Source organism: Aulostomus chinensis, chromosome 3 (genome assembly GCF_037954235.1).
Source record: "Aulostomus chinensis isolate RoL2024-O1b breed Wild chromosome 3, RoL_Achi_v1.0, whole genome shotgun sequence".
NCBI lineage: Eukaryota > Metazoa > Chordata > Actinopteri > Syngnathiformes > Aulostomidae > Aulostomus > Aulostomus chinensis.
The window spans coordinates 516,682-538,526 of NC_141322.1; the positions used below are offsets into that span (position 1 = coordinate 516,682).

Sequence of the window (21,845 nt, forward strand, 5' to 3'; positions counted from 1 at the left end):
GAGCACAAATGTAAGCTACATGCTACAGAGCACAAAGGTAAGCTACATGCTACAGAGCACAAAAGTAAGCTACATGCTACAGAGCACAATAAGCTACATGCTACTGTGCGCACAGTTAAGCTACATGCTACAGAGCACAAAGGTAAGCTACATGCTACTGTACACACAGTTCAGCTAAACACTGACATCCACAACAGAGAACTGTCCTGTGCAGGTTAGGCTGCTGATGTATAAATTCTGAACCTGGTGTTGTGGAGACATGCTTTGGCTTGACCAACAGGAGATATGGTGCAATACACTGGCAATTTTAAGTCCTACTGATAATGAGTGTTGATTTTCTGAGCTAACTAGCTAACTCCAGCTGAATGTCGTACATGCTGTTTCACCTCTCCAGCTACTTGCTCCACATTACTGGGTGCAATGGGTAAACAGAATCTGATGACCGCAGCAGCAGTGTGTAGTACTTGTGACAAGCTATTCCCAAGTTAATAGCTTAAAAACTTTTCCTCTGAATACAGACACGCCCCCCCCCCATCCCCCATCCCCCATCCCCCACCTTGGCTAATGCAGTATGGTGTTTTGATTCACTGTGATTTCAAAACATGGTAATTGACAGAACTTCAAAACAACAGAAAATATAAACGATATTACTGACCTCTGAATTTGACTATGATAATCACAGTAACTGGTAACGGTTCCAACCCTCAAGCACATCAAGTTTGAAGTACAACCTGAGAATAAGGAAACAACCTCTCCATTTGTGGAACCACGTCTGACCAACCAGCCAACAAGGTGAAAGACATGACAGTGAAGTTGAAGCTGCATGACACTGTAAAAAGTTTTAACCCCCCCCAACACACACACACACACACACACACACACACACACACACACACACACACACACACACACACGGGTGTGTTGTAAACATGGTATTAGCATTTTTCTATTTTCCTACCAAACGTCAGCATGCATGAACAGACCGACACCTGCTGACTGCTGTGTGTTTTCTGTCACTAAGGTCGAGGTCCATGTTCTCTACTGAAAAGCATCTTGGCTGAGACAGACAGGCTGTAGAAATTTGTAATATTTAAACCTGTAACCTGCACAAACAACATCCAAGTACACGTCTGATACAGAGCTGTACATATTTGCATTAGACCAGCAGCATTGGACAAAACAAATTACATAACCTTGGCCTGCTTGCTCTCAGTCCCAAGTCTTTTTTTGTGCATCTATTAAGTTTTCTTGTTGTATTATTACATGTTTTCAGGTACTTCATGATGCGACATCTTGGGAAGGCCTGGGCGGAACTCAAGGATGAAATGGACAGATGTTGGTGGTCAAAGGTCAAGGTGACTGTGACTTTACAGGATATCTGAAGAAGGCTACACAGGTGCACTGAGACTCACTGTGACAGGTGTATGTCACATGGACACACAACCATATTGCTGCTGTATTTCTACTTCACCACAACCAGTAAGTGAAGCGAAACCTGCATGACGTAAGCAGAGAAAACAATCTAATCTCATCTTCTGGTTGGTGAGGCTATTAGGACTATTTAGCTATAAGTTGTTTGTATTGAGCCGTCATCCCTGCTGGATAAACGGTAAATGGACTCTATTTATGCTGCGCCTTTCTACCTTAGCGGCACTCAAAGCGCTTAACAGTGTCATCTCATTCACACACACACTCACACACTGATGGTGGAGGCTGCCAAGGGGTTCAGTATCTTGCTCAAGGACGCTTGGTCACATGGTCACCGGAGGAAGTGGGGATCAAACCAGCGACCCTTCGGGTGCTAGACGACCACTCTACCTCTGAGCCACGCCGCCCATAGATGGGATCATTTAGATATCCCAGGATTTTATTTCTTGACGACCACAGTTTCAAATGTCATTCCCTAAAGGGACACTCTGGTTTGAATATGGCTAAGCAACTGCTTGGACTGAATTTTTTTTTATTCGTTACAAATAAATTGTATTGTTTACGTAATGTAGGAATCTGCTCCAAATATTCCAATTTCAGGTTTCGGCCATGCCAAACATGTGGAGAATGTCAGAGTGGGATAGTTCCCATTTAGTCAAAACACCACTAGAACCTTGTAGACACAGCAGAATAAAAGCCCGCAGTCCGACCCTGTGAAAAGATTCACCTTTCGTTAGTAACTTCATGGTGGTGGCGGCCTCGACAGACAGACCTCAACCACACACACACACACACACACACACACACACACACACACACACACACACACACACACACACACACACACACACACACACACACACACAGGCCCTCATCCTCAAGCATGATGACGTCTTTCAAAAATGAAGTATGTTATAATTTAACTCTGGGAACTCCATTTTGTTCTGAAAAGTATTCTGTGAGTGCAGTACACAAACAAGAAAACTGCACTGCATTCAGTAAATGATTAAGCCATTTGAATGAAACATTCACACACACATGGTAAATGGTGAATGTGGTGTGTTTACCTTCCACAAGGACTTGCTTATTTAAAGCAATCTTCAGTTCCAGCTGTGCTAAATCAGCGTCCTGTCCCTGCAGAAACAAGACAGAGAGAGACGTGTTTCCATGAAACTTTCAGATGTCATCCGCACTGGCACGAGTGTCAACCAGCGAGGCCTCAAGTGCTGAATCCTGCTAACATTACTGCCGCTAACAATACTCCTGCTGATATACCAGTGCTAACACTAGTCCTGCTGATATACCAATGCTAACACTAGTCCTGCTAACATTACCGCCGCTAACATTATTTCTGCTGATATACCAATGCTAACACTAGTCTGGCTAACCTTATCCCTGCTAACACTACTCCTGCTGATATACCAATGCTAACACTAGTCCTGCTAACCTTATTCCTGCTAACACTACTCCTGGTGATATACCAATGCTAACACTAGTCTGGCTAACCTTATCCCTGCTAACACTACTCCTGCTGATATACCAATGCTAACACTAGTCCTGCTAACCTTATTCCTGCTAACACTACTCCTGGTGATATACCAATGCTAACACTAGTCCTGCTAACCTTATCCCTGCTAACACTACTCCTGCTGATATACCAATGCTAACACTAGTCCTGCTAACCTTATTCCTGCAAACATTACTCCTGCTGATATACCAATGCTAACACTAGTACTGCTAACGTTATCCCTGCTAACACTACTCCTGCTGATATACCAATGCTAACACTAGTCCTGCTAACGTTATTCCTGCTAACATTACTCCTGCTGATATACCAGTGCTAACACTACTCCTGCTGATATACCAATGCTAACACTAGTCCTGCTAACCTTATTCCTGCTAACACTACTCCTGCTGATATACCAATGCTAACACTAGTCTGGCTAACCTTATCCCTGCTAACACTACTCCTGCTGATATACCAATGCTAACACTAGTCCTGCTAACCTTATTCCTGCTAACACTACTCCTGGTGATATACCAATGCTAACACTAGTCCTGCTAACCTTATCCCTGCTAACACTACTCCTGCTGATATACCAATGCTAACACTAGTCCTGCTAACATTACCGCCGCTAACATTATTTCTGCTGATATACCAATGCTAACACTAGTCTGGCTAACCTTATCCCTGCTAACACTACTCCTGCTGATATACCAATGCTAACACTAGTCCTGCTAACCTTATTCCTGCTAACACTACTCCTGGTGATATACCAATGCTAACACTAGTCTGGCTAACCTTATCCCTGCTAACACTACTCCTGCTGATATACCAATGCTAACACTAGTCCTGCTAACCTTATTCCTGCTAACATTACTCCTGCTGATATACCAATGCAAACACTAGTACTGCTAACGTTATCCCTGCTAACACTACTCCTGCTGATATACCAATGCTAACACTAGTCCTGCTAACGTTATTCCTGCTAACATTACTCCTGCTGATATACCAATGCTAACACTAGTCCTGCTGATATACCAATGCTAACACTAGTCCTGCTAACGTTATTCCTGCTAACATTACTCCTGTTGATATACCAATGCTAACACTAGTCCTGCTAACGTTATTCCTGCTAACATTACTCCTGCTGATATACCAATGCTAACACTAGTCCTGCTGATATACCAATGCTAACACTAGTCCTGCTGATATACCAATGCTAACACTAGTCCTGCTAACCTTATCCCTGCTAACACTACTCCTCCTGACATTATTCCTGCTAATGTGAGTCCTGCTAACACTCTAGTTGTCTTCCTGTGCTGTTTATGTGAGGCACCTTTCTTTGACTCACTGATAGTAAAACACGATGGTTTATTTAATAGAGAAAAAGGTTTCAACATTGCTGACAGCAAAAGTCCTCCTTGCCCACCCCCTGGTGGTGAGCTCACTGCACCTGGACCTGGACCCGGACCTGATCTGTATGCACACGGCCTTCCTAACAGAGCACTCAACCCAGGCAAGGAAAGATAAAAACACAGAAGGAAACAAAATCTTATTTTTATGGTAAACTTGGAAGTGACTGTGCTGCAATATCTCAGTTGCATTTGAATAAAAGCATTAAAGCATATCCAAATATAAAAGGGAAAAAAGCTGCAAGTCCCTCTCCCACTGCTCCTTTTTTTGTCATTTACATTTGGCAGTCCAAACGGAGGCCAGGCGTTTGCGCTAGTGTTTATCTGAAGCAGTCACAGCAGAGATAAAACACACCGGCCGACTTGGCCACTTTCAACATTAATTATTTGTTAAATGCCCTTGTTGAAAACGTCCCAACTCTACTGAGGTTTGAACAATCACGGAAAATGGACCATTCCCACATAACTAGCCTATTATTGTGATTCATAACACTTCAATTAACACATCATCAATGGAATCATAAATCAATGGCGAGCAGTGACAAATGACAGATATTTTCAGTCTCAAACTGCTAAACATCATTAATTCCCATCACCTGAAAGAGCCCCAGGAGCTAAATGAGTTTACCCAATGCATAACATCCATTTAGATAAATGTTCCATCATTTTAATGATAGAAATTTGTATTGGAGCAAAAAGGCAACAACTGGATCCTGATAGCAGCTGTACGCCTTTTCTCCTTCTAATGTAATGCCCATCTTGTTATACCTAAACAGATAATTGTCTCCATTTCCAACAGCACAAGGCTGTAATATTGCCATTTAGAACAGTAGGGGTGCAGAGAACGTAGGGTGAGGATAAACAAGCACATGCTGCTTTACCAGTTTGGGAAAACTGAGCCCATCACACACTCCCACATTGAGATTTTAGGAGATAGAACAACTCCTCGTTGAGATAATTACCCACCTAGGTGGGTTATGTGCATGCTCAGTCAGACACCAAAGCTGAGAATATGAATCAAAATGCAACAATTTCAAAAGACAAAGGCGACTAAGGAGCATTTTGCAAGGTTCTCTTGTAAGTCTTGAAAGGATGTTGTAGGAGTGCTGTGTTAAACAAGGCGTAAAATGACAAAAAAGGCTTTCTTTTGACAAAAAATATATCTAATAGTAGTTACAAGACTGGTGTGTGCAACAGAGTGCATGATTATTAACCTGCTGCCTTCAGAGGATCGGAGGATCTAAATAAATGTTACCATTCTGTATGCAAATACGGCCTCATTGTGGTTGGGAGGGAAAAACATGCAAACATGCCGTTTTCAGAGGAAATGGACAATCAGAAGGGTTTTTTACTATGGTAATGAACGGCTGTGTTACATTTGAGTGCACACAAAGACTCATTTTATTCTGTCCACAAACCTGTGAAGTGGACTTCCCTATTTGCGAGGGGGGTCACGGCTTCACAATATGCTCTCTAGTCCCAGGTATGTTATCAGTGCCTTTAGCTTTGTTGTAAGATTGCATGTTCAAAATATGAATTAATACCCCTCCAGTGAAACATACCCAATCCCAACAAAAGGCTGGCGTTCACCGTGGACAGCTCTTCAGCTCCTCTAATGGACAGGCTCTCCTCTCTCTTCACACTGTGCAGACAAAAAGATGAGGGCCCATGAATATTTACCACTAAGTAAAGTTATTCCATTAATTACTCCAAGCACGCTTGATACTGTATCTGTGCTACTTCTGTGGTGGCGCGTTGATGAACCTTCACACATCACTGCCATATTAATTCATGCTCAACTCAATGGTTGTCAATAGGAGGCTGCCACACTCCTCTTCCATCCCTGTTACAGTAACAGCTGGTGACACTGGTTCAACGCTCCACAAAGGGTGGTGGATCCGTATTAAGACTATTGTGTAAATAAAAAAGGGCGTAGGAGAGTTTTATTTGTGTAGACTGGCTGATATCGACACACAAGGTCACTGGTGTTTGTTTTTAGGGTGTGTGTGCAAGAGATTTTCCTGGTGACTGTCTGTGTTCTGAAACACAGGAAAATCTAAAGCATGACTCACTTCAAGCTGCTGCTGACTGAAGGAGCCGCTGCAAGGGCGAGTGCACACTGCGTTCTCCCTCTGTTCTTTGGCGCTTTTATGAAGAAAAGAGTGATTCAATGAAAAACATGGCTTAGCCTCATAAAAAGGCCAAAAAGGCAGAATTTCAAAAGAGGGTTTTTCCTATTCGATGTGATTGGCAGGATCGGTGCATTAAACTGCAACACCCACACAGACTGTAAACAACAGCACTTTCTGACATGTAAACAGACTGAAAACCCCCAATTAAACCCAACTTCAACCCAGCCGGCCATTATTCTGAAGGCTTTTATCGTTTTATTTTTTCAAATATTAAGAACAGAGCAGCGTGGTCAGGCCTGCCGGGTTCTCAGGACCTGCCCTCACGTTCTGCTGAGCAAACAACAAAGTACTGCGAGAGCTTTGCAGCCTTGATGCCGAGGAAGCCATGAAGAAATCCTGATCCATGTAAAACAAACAGACTCGTTTCACATCGGCCGACTTCCTCATCATCACTCCACCTAGTGGACCACTCCAGAACTACTGGTCTACGCCGACGCCCACAAATCCTTGAGCTGGGTTCTTCAGTCGGCTTAGAGTCAGAAGTCCCGCAGGTGAAATCACAACATTTGAACCCCCAGGGCTTGGACCAGGACCAGGGTCCCCCCTCTCACTGGGCCACGCCATAGGCCTGCATCATCCCTCCATCTATCCATCCCTTCATCTACCCATCCATCTATCCATCCCTTCATCTATCTACCCATCTATCTACCCATCCCTCCATCTATCTACCCATCCATCTATCCATCCCTCCATCTACCCATCCCTCTATCTACCCATCCCTTCATCTACCCATCCCTCCATCTATCTATCCCTCTATCTACCCATCTATCCATCTCTCCATCTACCCATCCCTTCATCTATCCATCCCTCTATCTACCCATCCCTTCATCTACCCATCTCTCCATCTACCCATCCCTCCATCTACCCATCCCTTCATCTACCCATCCCTCCATCTATCTACCCATCCATCTATCCATCCCTCTATCTACTCATCTATCCATCTCTCCATCTACCCATCCCTTCATCTATCCATCCCTCTATCTACCCATCCCTTCATCTAGCCATCCCTCCATCTAGCCATCCCTCCATCTAGCCATCCCTCCATCTACCCATCCATCTACCCATGCCTCCATCTAGCATCCCTCCATCTACCCATCCATCTATCCATCCCTTCATCTAACCATACCTCCATCTACCCATCCAACTATCCATCCCTTCATCTACCCATCCCTCTATCTACCCATCCCTCCATCCTTCCACCTATCCATCTCTCCAATTACCCATCCCTCCATCTATCCATCTATCATCTCTCCAACTACCCATCCCTCCATCTATCCATCCCTTCATCTAACCATACCTCCATCTACCCATCCCTCTATCTCCCCATCCTTTAGTATCCATCCCTCCATCTATCCATCCCTTCATCTAACCATACCTCTATCTACCCATCCCTCCATCCCTTCATCTACCCATCTGTTCATCTACCCATCTGTTCATCTACCCATCCCTCCATCTACCCATCCCTCTATCTACCCATCCCTTAATATCCATCCCTCCATCCCTTCATCTATCCATCCCTCCATCTACCCATCCCTCCATCTATCCATCCCTCCATCTACCCATCCCTTCATCTATCCATCCCTCTGTCTACCCATCCCTTCATCTATCCATCCCTCCATCTACCCATCCCTCTATCTACCCATCCCTTCATCTACCCATCCCTTCATCTATCCATACCTCCATTTATCCATCCCTCTATCTACCCATCCCTTAGTATCCATCCCTCCATCTATCCATCCCTTCATCTACCCATCCCTCCATCTAGCCATCCCTCCATCTACCCATCCCTCTATCTACCCATCCCTTCATCTATCCATCCCTCTGTCTACCCATCCCTCCATCTACCCATCCCTTCATCTAACCATACCTCCATCTACCCATCCCTCTATCTACCCATCCCTTCATCTATCCATACCTCCATTTACCCATCCCTCTATCTACCCATCCCTTAGTATCCATCCCTCCATCTATCCATCCCTTGATCTACCCATCCCTCCATCTACCCATCCCTCCATCCCTTCATCTATCCATCCCTCCATCTACCCATCCCTTCATCTAACCATACCTCCATCTACCCATCCCTCTATCTACCCATCCCTTCATTTATCCATACCTCCATTTATCCATCCCTCTATCTACCCATCCCTCTATCTACCCATCCCTTAGTATCCATCCCTCCATCTATCCATCCCTTCATCTACCCATCCCTCCATATACCCATCCCTCCATCTACCCATCCCTCCATCCCTTCATCTATCCATACCTCCATCTTTCATACCTCCATCTACCCATCCCTTCATCTAACCATACCTCCATCTACCCATCCCTCCATTTACCCATCAGTCCATCCCTCCATCTACCCATCAGTCCAACCCTCCATCTACCCATCAGTCCATCCCTCCATCTACCCATCCCACCATCTATCCATCCCATAGTATCCATCCCTCCATCTACCCATCCCTTCATTTACCCATCAATCATCCCTCTATCTATCCATCCCTCCATCTACCCATGCCACCATCTATCCATCCCTCCATCTAACTATCCAGCCCCGCCCCCCCCCCCCCCCCCCCCCGCTGCCCGCTCACCTGTCCCAGCCTCCTTTACTCAGACAAGAGCAGGAGGACAGGTGAAGGTCCGGCGGTGGCACCGGAGCTCCCGCCCTTCAGACTGGTTATAGCACAAGCAGCCATTACAGGATGTGGCCAGTCCATGAAGAAGTTTTAATTACACCAGAACTAATTACAATTAAAAACATCACATTTAATTAATATAAGTGGGTCGTTTTTTTTGGTGTGGGCTTCTGTTAAATTATGTCCAGGAGTTTTAAAAGTGCACCTTGTGATACTTTAATTGATTCTCTTCTGCACGCATAGGAAGCAGAGTTTCAAATTTAAAAAAATCCAAACTCCTCCCTCCCTCCCATCTACTGTCTCGCTCAGATACTTTTCTCACTTTCAGGACAGGAATGTGTGTGTGTGTGTGGGGGGGGGGCTTGTGTGTGCTGAGTGACACAAGCTGATGTGTCCAGTCAAAGATTTTCATGAGAAAGGGTTATTTGTGTTTGTGTATGAGGGGGGGGGGGGGGGGGGGGTTGCAGAAATGAGACCTCTGGAAAATAAACATGGGATAGTGTTTCAAAGGCGAGGGGGACACAGGCATTCCATTGTTCAGGCCAATTATCAGTGGAAAATAATAACAACAGATGGATCCAGCACAGAGCACCCTGGCGCTGGAGAGCAGATGATGAAATGTGAGAGTGCTGTAAGGGGGGCTGTCTCTCTCTCTCACACACACACACACACACACACACACACACACACACACACCAGATGTGAACTTCCACAAGGACAGTTTAATATTTGCTCTCTGGCCACCACTTGTGCCGCGTGGCTGCAGCCTTGCAGACGATCACTCGGTCAACTCCTGTGTCTTCGTACTTATGGCTCTCGTGTAGCTGTGTGATGCTTCAAATCTCTCAAAAGAGAGGGGTCATGGGGGGGGGGCATGCTTGCTGCCGTTAGCTGAAGACCTCGTTGGTATTTCAATTGAAATCAGCACTTCTTCTCCCAGATGACCTGCAGTGATGTGCTCATGTGGAGCTCGCCGGCTCTGGCTTCGTTCACATTTCCCTCGTATCAGCTCCAGACTGACAGCCAACCTTAGAACAAAACGAATTCTCTGTGTGCCTTGTCAAGGGTGGGAGATGTCTGCAGATAGCAGCAGAAAAGATCTGCCCTCTCTCTTTCACACGAAAAGAAAGGTTTTCATTTCATTAACTCCGGTCTAAGGCGTAATTATCTCCCCATAGGCCTTAATCACCAACAGAGGGATAATAGAACAAAAAGCAGCTTCAACTTCAGTCATTAAAGATTTTTTTTGTTGTTGTGCTTTTTTCTCACCCCCATGCGTTTGATGAGTCCATCAAATAATGCAAAGGAATTATGAGGGCACGAGGAAGTCTCATTTTCAAATGTTGTGTCTTGCAGAGCTGGAATGGTGACGTGGACTGCTGCAGGCCCGTGCCTTCTTTGGCCTTGTTAGCTTGTAGATGGATGAAGGCACAGCGACACACTCACGCATTCGTGCTTTGTTACAGGATTTTATTTGTGTGCTTATGGTAGACATTTGAGGAGAGGGAGGGACTTGCCACGAATACTGATTGACACTTACATTGGTCAATAGCATTGAATGTGCATAGCACGGCCGTACGATCGAGCACGAGCGCTGGAGACTACTTCCTGTTAGCTCGCCACTGAAGAATGTGAAGCAGTAATTAACTGTACGCCCGTCAGCCTTCCCAGAGATTATCAGCCATCAGGGGTACGGCGGGACGGATGGGACACCAATGCTTTAATTTGGACTACAGCAAGAGAAAAGATTTTAAGGTTAAATAAAACAAATGAAGGCTACCAATCCATAATTCCATAATAATTTAATAAGAATTTATCTAAACTAAATATATATATATATATATATATATATATATATATATATATATATATATATATATTGCATATATAAATTTTGGCTGTGATAAACATTTTAAATATTTCAAATCAAATAGTTCTTGGTAAATGAAGAGATTCGTTTTAGAAGTCGAAATCTTCCTCTTATCTCCGGCAGGCTAGACCCAACTGAGGCGTCTTACTGCCCCCTATTGGTTACCCACAGCCCTCCGTGTACTGGCCAAAGCCTTCTATTCTTGTGATGAATTAACTGAAATTAATCAGCAATCTCGCCAAGCCTCCACAGCACTCAGATGCTGATTTGTTCCTATCGGGAGCTCATGAACAGTTACAGCAACAACGCTGGATTAAAAACCTGGAAAAGTACTTTCATCCATGGGACCTTTTAGAGCCTCTGAGCCAAATCAGACAGCACACCTCCTAGATTTGTTTATTTGCTTGTGGACTGACGTGGATTGATAGTGCAGCCCAAACCAAGACAACACTGACAACTTTGCCTCCATTTAATTAGCTGATGAGAAATAATTGCCATTAGCAAATCTCGTCAAGTGGGGTTGAGGCATCCTGTTTGGGAGAAGAAGTCACATGTTTAGACTATAAGGAGACAAAAGGTTTTGAAACAGGAAGTGACTGGCCATCAGCCATTTCAGTGCACTGACACTGAGGTCGAGTTAATTAGACTATTGTCATTTTAATCAGGACAGCTCAGCGGCCATCACTTCCTGAAAGAGCCAGAGGACTTAAAGGGGCTTTTCTGCAAGCGTGTGAAGGGGCGTGCATGCGTGTTGTGTGGGTGCGTGGCGGCCGGGCGGGGTGTCACCCACCTCTGGGTTATGGAGAACAGTCTGGTTCACTCACATGCTTAGAACATTAATGAGCTGGAGACACAGCAAGGAAACAAAGGAGCCTGGAGGATCACCAGGGGAAACTACTCGCCTCTGCTCTACTCATGTCTCTCTTCATTTGAAAATAATTTAAATATCAAATATTTGAAATAATTTGCTTCTCCCTGGCTATCAGATTTTAAATAGGGAGTCTTTCATGTCTACGTTATTATGTTCTTCACTGGCATTAGCATTTAAAACATAATTAATCCAACTATATTTTCAAGGTGCTTACCATTGTTATAATAATGCTTTATTTTTTCAGATTTCCATATTTTATGAATACAATGGGAAGATCGTAATAACAAACCAAAGAATTGCAAATGATATATCAAATCTTTGCTGAATATCATTAATCTACAGAGAGTTTTAATCAAACCTGACAAAAGACCAGATTTAGCTCCTCTCTGCCTGCTAGATAAAATTCACTTTGTGGCAGTTCTAGTGGATAAAAAGAAGAAAATAAGGTGAAAATACTGGTTTCACCTGAGCTTAGCCACCAGCCTTGGGAGGAGGAGGAGGTGGAGGTGGAGGAGCAGCTGTTGGTGGAGCTCAGCCAATCAGCAGGGCCCATATTAACCCCCAAACATCTTTGCTCCTTTTCCCTTGGCCTCAGTTCAGGTCATGTGTGGACAAGGAGACGGAGGAGTAACCTGCAGACAAATGTGAGGAAGAGTGAAGAGCGACGTGACGCCGCCTTCAGCCGCGGGGCAGGACTAGTCAATGACACCGGCCGACCGCTGCCATATTTCATATCACTGACCTCCAGGGGGACGCCGCCAAGTGGCGTGGAGCTCATCTGACACCACGCCAGTTTTTACTATGTCTGTTTATGATTTTATTAATAGTTCTCTAAGTTCATCGCTTTTAACATTAGTCATTAATATTTCACAGGGTGTTAATATTAATCTGAACAGAAATTATCTTCCTTCAATAATTCAATATATACATGAATAATTCAATAAAAGAGAATGTTCAGATGAGGAATTACTGGAGAGGGGTCTGGTTCCAGTTGGAGCTGGTTTATTGAGTCTTGACAACACGTAAAATACCAGTAAGCCAGTGTCTGAAACAGCTCGTTAGCCAGTAAGTGTCACATGACCTTATTCTGGTTAAATTATAGTGACCTGTCAATTCACAGGTTGATGCTTCCACTCAGCAGACTGTCACACACACAGTCTGTGTGTGTGTGTGTGTGTGTGTGTGTGGGGGGGGGGGGGGCGTCTTGGCCATTGACCTCCACGGCAGAGTTACAGGGATTACAGGATGAAATCCCTCCCGTCCCCGTACCCCCCCCCCCCCCGGTCAATCCAGCAATCACTAGAATAGAATCTTTGTCTCACAGTGCCCAGAACCACCTGTTGAACCTGAACCAGAGCACCTGACAGGCTGCTTCCTGTCCCCTGTTGGTCTGAATGACGCTTGACAGACATCAGGACCGGTAACTGTTCCTCACACCATGACACCAGCTACATTTGAACACAGGTGGAAAGGCCTCAACTAAAGCTGAAAACTCTCCTCACTGGAAGATGTGATTGCACAGCGTATGAAAGTTTAGTTCACAGATTCCACTGAATCACAGTGAGTTGATGATGTCACCCTGTTAGATAGTGATCAGGAGCGAGTCCAAGTGGGTTATGAAAAGCTTTTCCTCTTCCAATCATGTCCTCTGCATGCTGCCAACTACACAGGAACCTGTATTGACTCTCTGGAGTTCATGACTTCGAGCCCTCATCAGCTCAGGTGGTGCCGGTTGGTGCTGAGACAGTCAGGCCCTCGTCCCTCCCACTCACAACCTTGTGGAATGTTGGACCGGGAATAGTGGAAGAGCGGTACCGATCCACATCCAGGTCCACAGTCCATGGCCATGTTTGTGCCGGACCGTGAGTTGACTGGCCTCAGCTCGTCCACGAGCCTTTGGTCAGCTGGTGTCATAGAGACGACCTCCCGTTATGGGGCTTCACTGCAGAAACCAAACAATTCTAATGCAACAATGTTCCTCTAAGTTGTTTGTCACTGCCAAAATTTACATGCGATTAATTTGGATTAATTTTCAAAGATGTTATTCATTTAATTATTCTTAAACTGACCAACAGCCTCAGAAATAACAATGATGTCATCAGGCTCTTTGATTTGAGAAGCTTTGATTCTGGCAGCAGAGAACTGCTGTCAGGTGGCCCATCGCCACTGCAAGATGGCTGCTTTTGTAGTTTAACTGTCTTCTGTTCTTTCTCCATAAACGCTGTGCATCGATAAAATCCCTTCTAGGAGTGTAACATTTTACAGTTAATCATTAAACTTAAGCTAATACTGATGAATTGTGTACAGGGATGATGGCAGGCTTGTTTTAAATGATTAACAAAGTTATCAGCTGTCTTTTCCACGTAGTTTATAGGCTCCGCGCTCTATCGCTCATTTCCTTGTCTCATCCCTGTCTCCCAGCAGCAAACACAGTCCTATGCAAATACTAAAAGCCTTAATGCATGAGATTGTTTGGTGTTAACATTTGAATATTTAAATGGTGTCTTTTAGATCTAGATATTCCCATTTCAATTTCCATACACTGTACATAATAAGTGTTGGCAGTTTTGTTTTCCCTCGTGATGGGTTGTGAGTAGATTTGCATATCGTTCCCTGCACTACACACGCTACACACACCGTAATCTTTATCATCAGCATTTCTCACGCAAACTTGTTTAACAATGCAAGTTACCTTTGTTTCATCAGTGCTGTCACGAGTGTATGTGGTCACAATGACTGAGCTGCATCCGTCAAGCCCTTTTCAGACACAGAATGCCCCGAATTTGCGGCCCGGTAGAGGAAAGAAATTTGCCATCTTGTCCATATGAAATGTAGGTGTAACATTCCTTTTCCAAAACAGCTGCCACTTGTGTGGACATAGACATGTGACATGACGTACAACATGTACGTCAGGAGAATATTCAGCCCCGTGACGCTCTGGCAAACCTCGTTGTGTCCCAGTCCAACCTCCCTCTGCCGCTGCTGTGTTGGTCACAGGCCTGCTGGTACTTTTTTCCTAAGTTTTTCAACTTGGTGGTGGCGTTCCATCATCCGGCGACCAGGCTCCTCTGCGACCTTTTCATACAACAAGCCATCCTTCACGGTCCCGTGAGGTGGTGATCCTCGCTCCTCTCGCCAGTGATGTCAGCAGCTCCCTGATCTCAGCGGCTCCTTGGTGCTCATCTTGCTGAGGGGAAGATCTGACTGCTGTGATCAGCTGTTTTCTGATTTTAAATTTCATTTGACGGCTTGGATTCACATCGCAGTGAAGGCGGATAAAATTGAACCCTCGGAGGAGGAAAATTGCCAGGACCAAACTGACCCTGAATTTGGCCACTGTACACACCCATGTACACGCCACTGTACACACCCATGTACACGCCACTGTACACACCCATGTACACGCCACTGTACACACCCATGTACACGCCACTGTACACACCCCTGTACACGCCACTGTACACACTCATGTACACAGCACTGTACACACCCATGTACACGCCACTGTACACACTCATGTACACAGCACTGTACACACCCATGTACACGCCACTGTACACACCCATGTACACAGCACTGTACACACCCATGTACACAGCACTGTACACACCCATGTACACGCCACTGTACACACCCATGTACACAGCACTGTACACACCCATGTACACAGCACTGTACACACCCATGTACACAGCACTGTACACACCAATGTACACATCAATAAAAATGTCACTTTACACACCAATGTACACGCCACTATACACACCAATGTACATACCACTGCACACAACAATACACATGCCACTGTACACACCAATAAACACACCACTTTACACACCATTGCAACGCCACTGTACACACCAATAAACACGCCACTGTACACAGCACTGTACACACCAATGAACATGCCACTGTACACAGCACTGTACACACCAATGAACACGCCACTTTACACACCACTGCACACACCAATAAACACGCCACTGTACACAGCACTGTACACACCACTGTACACACAAATAAACACACCTGTGTACACACCACTGTACACACCACTGTACAAACCAATAAACACACTTGTGTACACAGCATTGTACACAGCACTGTACACACCAATAAACACACCTGTGTACACACCACTTTACACACCAATAAACACACCTGTGTACACACCACTGTACACAGCACTGTACACACCAATAAACACAACTGTGTACACACCACTGTACACACAAATAAACACACCTGTGTACACACCTGTGTATACACCACTGTACACAGCACTGTACACACCAATAAACACACCTGTGTATACACCACTGTATACAGCACTGTACACACCAATAAACACACCTGTGTATACACCACTGTACACACCACTGTACACACCAATAAACACACCACTGTACACAGCACTGTACACACCAATAAACACACCTGTGTACACACCACTGTACACACCAATAAACACACTTGTGTACACAACACTGTACACAGCACTGTACACACCAATAAACACACCTGTGTACAAACCACTTTACACACCACTGTACACACCAATAAACACACCTGTGTACAAACCACTGTACACACCAATAAACACACCACTGTACACACCAATAAACACACCTGTGTATACAGCACTGTACACAGCACTGTACAGACCAATAAACACACCTGTGTATACACCACTGTACACACCAATAAACACGCCAATGAACACACCTGTGTACACAGCACTGTACACAGCACTGTACACACAATAAACACACCTCTGTACACACCACTTTACACACCAATAAACACACTTGTGTACACACCACTGTACACACCACTGTACACACCAATAAACACACCTGTGTACACAGCACTGTACACAGCACTGTACACACCAATAAACACACCTGTGTACACACCAATAAACACACCTGTGTATACACCACTGTACACAGCACTGTACACACCAATAAACACACCTGTGTATACACCACTGTACACAGCACTGTACACACCAAAAAACACAACTGTGTATACACCACTGTACACAGCACTGTACACACCTGTGTATACACCACTGTACACACCACTGTACACACCAATAAACACACCTGTGTATACACCACTGTACACACCACTGTACACACCACTGTACACACCAATAAACACACCTGTGTATACACCACTGTACAGAGCACTGTACACACCCATGTACACGCCACTGTACACACCCATGTACAGAGCACTGTACACACCCATGTACAGAGCACTGTACACATCCATGTACACGCCACTGTACACACCCATGTACACAGCACTGTACACACCCATGTACACGCCACTGTATACACCCATGTACACAGCATTGTACAAACCAATATACACATCAATAAAAATGTCACTTTACACACCAATGTACACACCACTGCACACAACAATAAACATGCCACTGTAAACACCAATGTACACGCCACTATACACACCAATGTACACACCACTGCATACAACAATACGCATGCCACTGTACACACATATAAACACACCACTGTACACACCAATGAACATGCCACTGTACACAGCACTGTACACGCTACTGTACACACCAATAAACACACCACTTTACACACCACTGCACACACCAATAAACACGCCACTGTACACAGCACTGTACACACCACTGTACACACCAATAAACACACCTGTGTACACACCACTGTAAACACCACTGTACACACCAATATACACACTTGTGTACACAGCACTGTACACAGCACTGTACACACCAATAAAAACACCTGTGTACACACCACTTTACACACCAATAAACACACTTGTGTACACACCACTGTACACAGCACTGTACACACCAATAAACACACCTGTGTACACACTTGTGTACACAGCACTGTACACAGCACTGTACACACCAATAAACACACCTGTGTACACACCACTTTACACACCAATAAACACACTTGTGTACACAACACTGTACACAGCACTGTACACACCAATAAACACACCTGTGTACACACCACTGTACACAGCACTGTACACACCAATAAACACACCTGTGTACACAGCACTGTACACACCAATAAACACACCTGTGTACACACCACTTTAAACACCAATAAACACACTTGTGTACACACCACTGTACACAGCACTGTACACACCAATAAACACACCTGTGTGTACACCACTGTACACAGCACTGTACACACCAATAAACACACCTCTGTATACACCACTGTACACACCAATAAACACACCTGTGTATAAACCACTTTACACAGCACTGTACACACCAATAAACACACCTGTGTGTACACCACTGTACACAGCACTGTACACACCAATAAACACACCTCTGTATACACCACTGTACACACCAATAAACACACCTGTGTATACACCACTGTACACAGCACTGAACACACCAATAAACACACCTGTGTATAAACCACTTTACACAGCACTGTACACACCAATAAACACACCTGTGTATAAACCACTTTACACAGCACTGTACACACCAATAAACACACCTGTGTATACACCACTGTACACAGCACTGTACACACCAATAAACACACCTGTGTATACACCACTGTACACAGCACTGTACACACCAATAAACACACCTGTGTATAAACCACTTTACACAGCACTGTACACACCAATAAACACACCTGTGTATAAACCACTGTACACACCACTGTACACACCAATAAACACACCTGTGTATAAACCACTTTACACAGCACTGTACACACCAATAAACACACCTGTGTATAAACCACTTTACACAGCACTGTACACACCAATAAACACACCTGTGTATAAACCACTGTACACACCACTTAGCCAAACTGATGGAGCTGATGACCCTTATTCACATAGCAGTGTTGCTCCAAGCAGAACCGGATTTAGTGAGTTACTGTTGGCAGGACGGAAAAAGCTCTGTCACACTAATCAGTGAGTAGTCGTACTGCATCAGTGGGTAGGAGTCCTGTATCAGTGGTATTCCTGTATCAGTGGGTAGTAGCACTTCATCACACTCATCAGTGAGTAGTAGTACTTCATCAGTGGGTGGTAGTACTGCATCAGTGTGTAGTAGTACTGCATCAGAGGGTAGTTGTACTGTATCAGTGGGTAGTAGTCCTACATCAGTGGATAGTAGTTCTGCATCATTGGGTAGTAGTAGCGTCAGGCGGACCTCATCCACATCGCCTCTTTTTGCAGTACTTGTACTGCATGTGTCCAACAGCCATCAGTCTGGGTGGACGGCCTGAGACGGGCTGAGACGGGCTTCAGTCCTCCACTCCCAGCACGAGCTTCTGTCTTCAGCTCTGACACAACTTCTCTTTTCAAAGTGAAAAACGACAACAGAGCATTCAACATGATGCCATGTGTTATTTTGTCTTGCTGCGCCCTGCATTTGTCCTCACGCGGCGGATGAGAGAGGACATCCCCTCTGGCTGTTGTCTCATTGGGAGTCTACCTGTCACACGTTTGATATGACGCTCTTTGAATGCAGCGTGCACATGTGATCAGAGCCGTAGCGAGCACCCCCATGACAAACTGACTAGCAGTGTCAAAGCAGCCAACAAACAGGCCTGTCCTCATGCAGACAGGAAGCTGGGAGCAGCAGAGGCGCTGCCTTGTCTCATGTGCCGGCAGCGCTCGCCGCCTCGCCGCCTCATCACAGCAGCCGCGTCTGATGGCGAGCACAATTCCATGCTGGACAGCTGTTTTGATTTCAGCCTGTGTGACACATCTGTTGCTTGTCATTTTGTGATGCGCCTGTCTGCAGAACAGCGCGACCCAGGCATATGTGCACGGCAGAGCTCAGTCGATGTTTACAGACGAGCATGGCGGACACGTTGCTGAGGGTCAGTGGAGCTGGCTGAGGTCACTAAGCCTCAGCCCCCCTGGCTGGATGCAAATGTGAGTCACATAAACACACAGGATGAAATAAGTGTGATGTTGTCTGCATGTTGTAAAGAGACCAGACATGAAGACCTGCACCAACTTCAGACACTTGAGAGAGTCTTGTGACTTCCCAAGCTTGTGGGGACCATAATATTTGACTCAACTACGACCAGCAGCATGGTTTGATCAAACCAACACGACTGCTGTGACCTTTGGTGACCCCCACACAGTCATACCCATGATTTCCAGGCCTGGAAACAGCCACTCTATGACTCAGTGAGTCCTTCAGGTTCATCCCTCCACCATCAACATCTTCTTTTTGCCTTCCATGTCTAATTAAGAGAATCTGCCACAGCCATGAACCAGTGTGCTCTTAAACCTGCTCCGTGGAAACATTGAACAAAATTACCCAATTGAGGACTTCCTGTCCACGGCCGATCAGATCCCCCATGAACCAGGTCCACACGCTACCATCACGGGAGTGGTGGAACTCTCTCTCATTGGGACAGAGGTGTCCATCGATGGGATGTTGCAGACACGCTTCATTTCTGTCTACATTATCAATACTGACGAGTTGCTCCACCTCCACCCTGATAACACACGCGTGTGTGTGAGTAGCTTTCTTCTCCCACTTCACCTACTCCACTGTTTACACTGTTTCTATGGACACACTCATTTTAAAGAGGGGGCCAGAATGATGGCCTGAACACGACTAGTAAGACAAACCAAGTCGGTTTTCACGACGAGCAACTCTCGTCCTTTCATGTAAATGAAATCCCTCTCAAGGGGGTGGGAAAATTCTTTCACTGTTTCATTTACATTATCAAATGATGCAACACTCGTGCTTTCCAGTCATGAGCCAAATGTTTCAGATACACCCCCCCCCCCCCCCAACTGAGAAAGGTGGTGAGGAGAGATCGGCCTGCGCCTCCTCTTGGCACACCCCCCTCTGATATATTCGCTGAAGACTCTCATCCAAGGGTCGCTCTGGCCTTCATTAGCCTCAGTCTGACATGGACGTGAAAACCGTGTTGGCTCGCCACACGAACACTGCCCCTCCTCCCCACAAAGCCCCTCCCCTCTCTGAGACCTGTACAGCAAATTCCTCCGGAAATATCCCAGGTTGTTAGCATTCCACAGAGACTTTGACATGGGTGCACACTACGGCCTTAATTGCACACAGTATTTGATCATCCGGCAGCTGGGCTTTATTAAAGTACCCCCCCTCACACCCTCACCCCCCAGCTCAGAGGCAGAGGATTCTATCAACCAAGAATATGAATATTCAGGATTCGATACATATGGGAAATCTGCACTGCAGCAAAACTGCATTTCCACTGGTTGTTCACCGCCACCGTCACCTTCTACGTCACTTGTATCATCTCACACATCCACGACGCCGATGGCTGGTGGCGGTGCGCTGCTGGTGGCGGTGCGCTGCTGCCACGCGGCTCCGGCGTGTCAGACACTTTTTCACCATTCGTCTTAAAGTCGCCATATAACAGATGCTGCCGCCTGTCTTGGCCACTCTTCATGCCCTCTAGTCATGTGATCATATACACATCACACGCTGGTGACCATAACGGTAACTCCACCCACTCAGGGAGGTTGTCACAGGTGCCCACTTTAAATGAAATCCCAGTCTATGTTGCAGTCATGCAATCATGCAGGCTGACATCACGGAGACCCACTGACCGCTTCTCGCTGCCTGCATGCCAGGCTGAATCTGCTCACGCAGGAGAGAAACTGCATAGCAGGAGAGTTTTTGTTCATCTTGATCAGGAGTGTCTGAACAACCTCCTGCCCTCCACGCACCTGTGAGTCACCGGCAGCGCTGCGGGGGTTTATGTGAATGAACGGGTGACGCTCACTCATTCATGCCTGTTAGAAATGAGGACCAGCAGAACCATCAGTTCTAAGAAAAATCAAATGGGTCTAAATTCAACCTTCACAGGGGTCCAGCTCCCGTCAGCACAGACGCCGAGCTGTGCCCACCTGAG

The 21,845-nt window shown here is 45.6% G+C and overlaps 1 protein-coding gene across 10 annotated transcripts in view; it reads right to left on the minus strand.

Annotated features, from left to right (window-relative positions):
* Positions 1-21,845, minus strand: part of foxp1b (forkhead box P1b) — a 163,207-nt gene that overhangs the window by 101,779 nt on the left and 39,583 nt on the right. For 5 of the 10 annotated variants that reach the window (XM_086197239.1, XM_086197244.1, XM_086197234.1 and 2 more), the window contains 2 exons: positions 5,907-5,986; positions 2,496-2,562 (listed from right to left, as the gene is read on the minus strand). The exons of 1 other annotated variant lie outside the window; for it this stretch is intronic. The gene's annotated coding sequence lies outside the window, so the exon portion shown is untranslated. Of the gene's footprint in view, positions 1-655; positions 664-2,495; positions 2,563-5,906; positions 5,987-6,416; positions 6,477-12,375; positions 12,524-21,845 lie in introns of those variants that run through there. 4 more of the 10 variants (XM_086197175.1, XM_086197192.1, XM_086197199.1 and 1 more) reach the window with 4 other exon arrangements.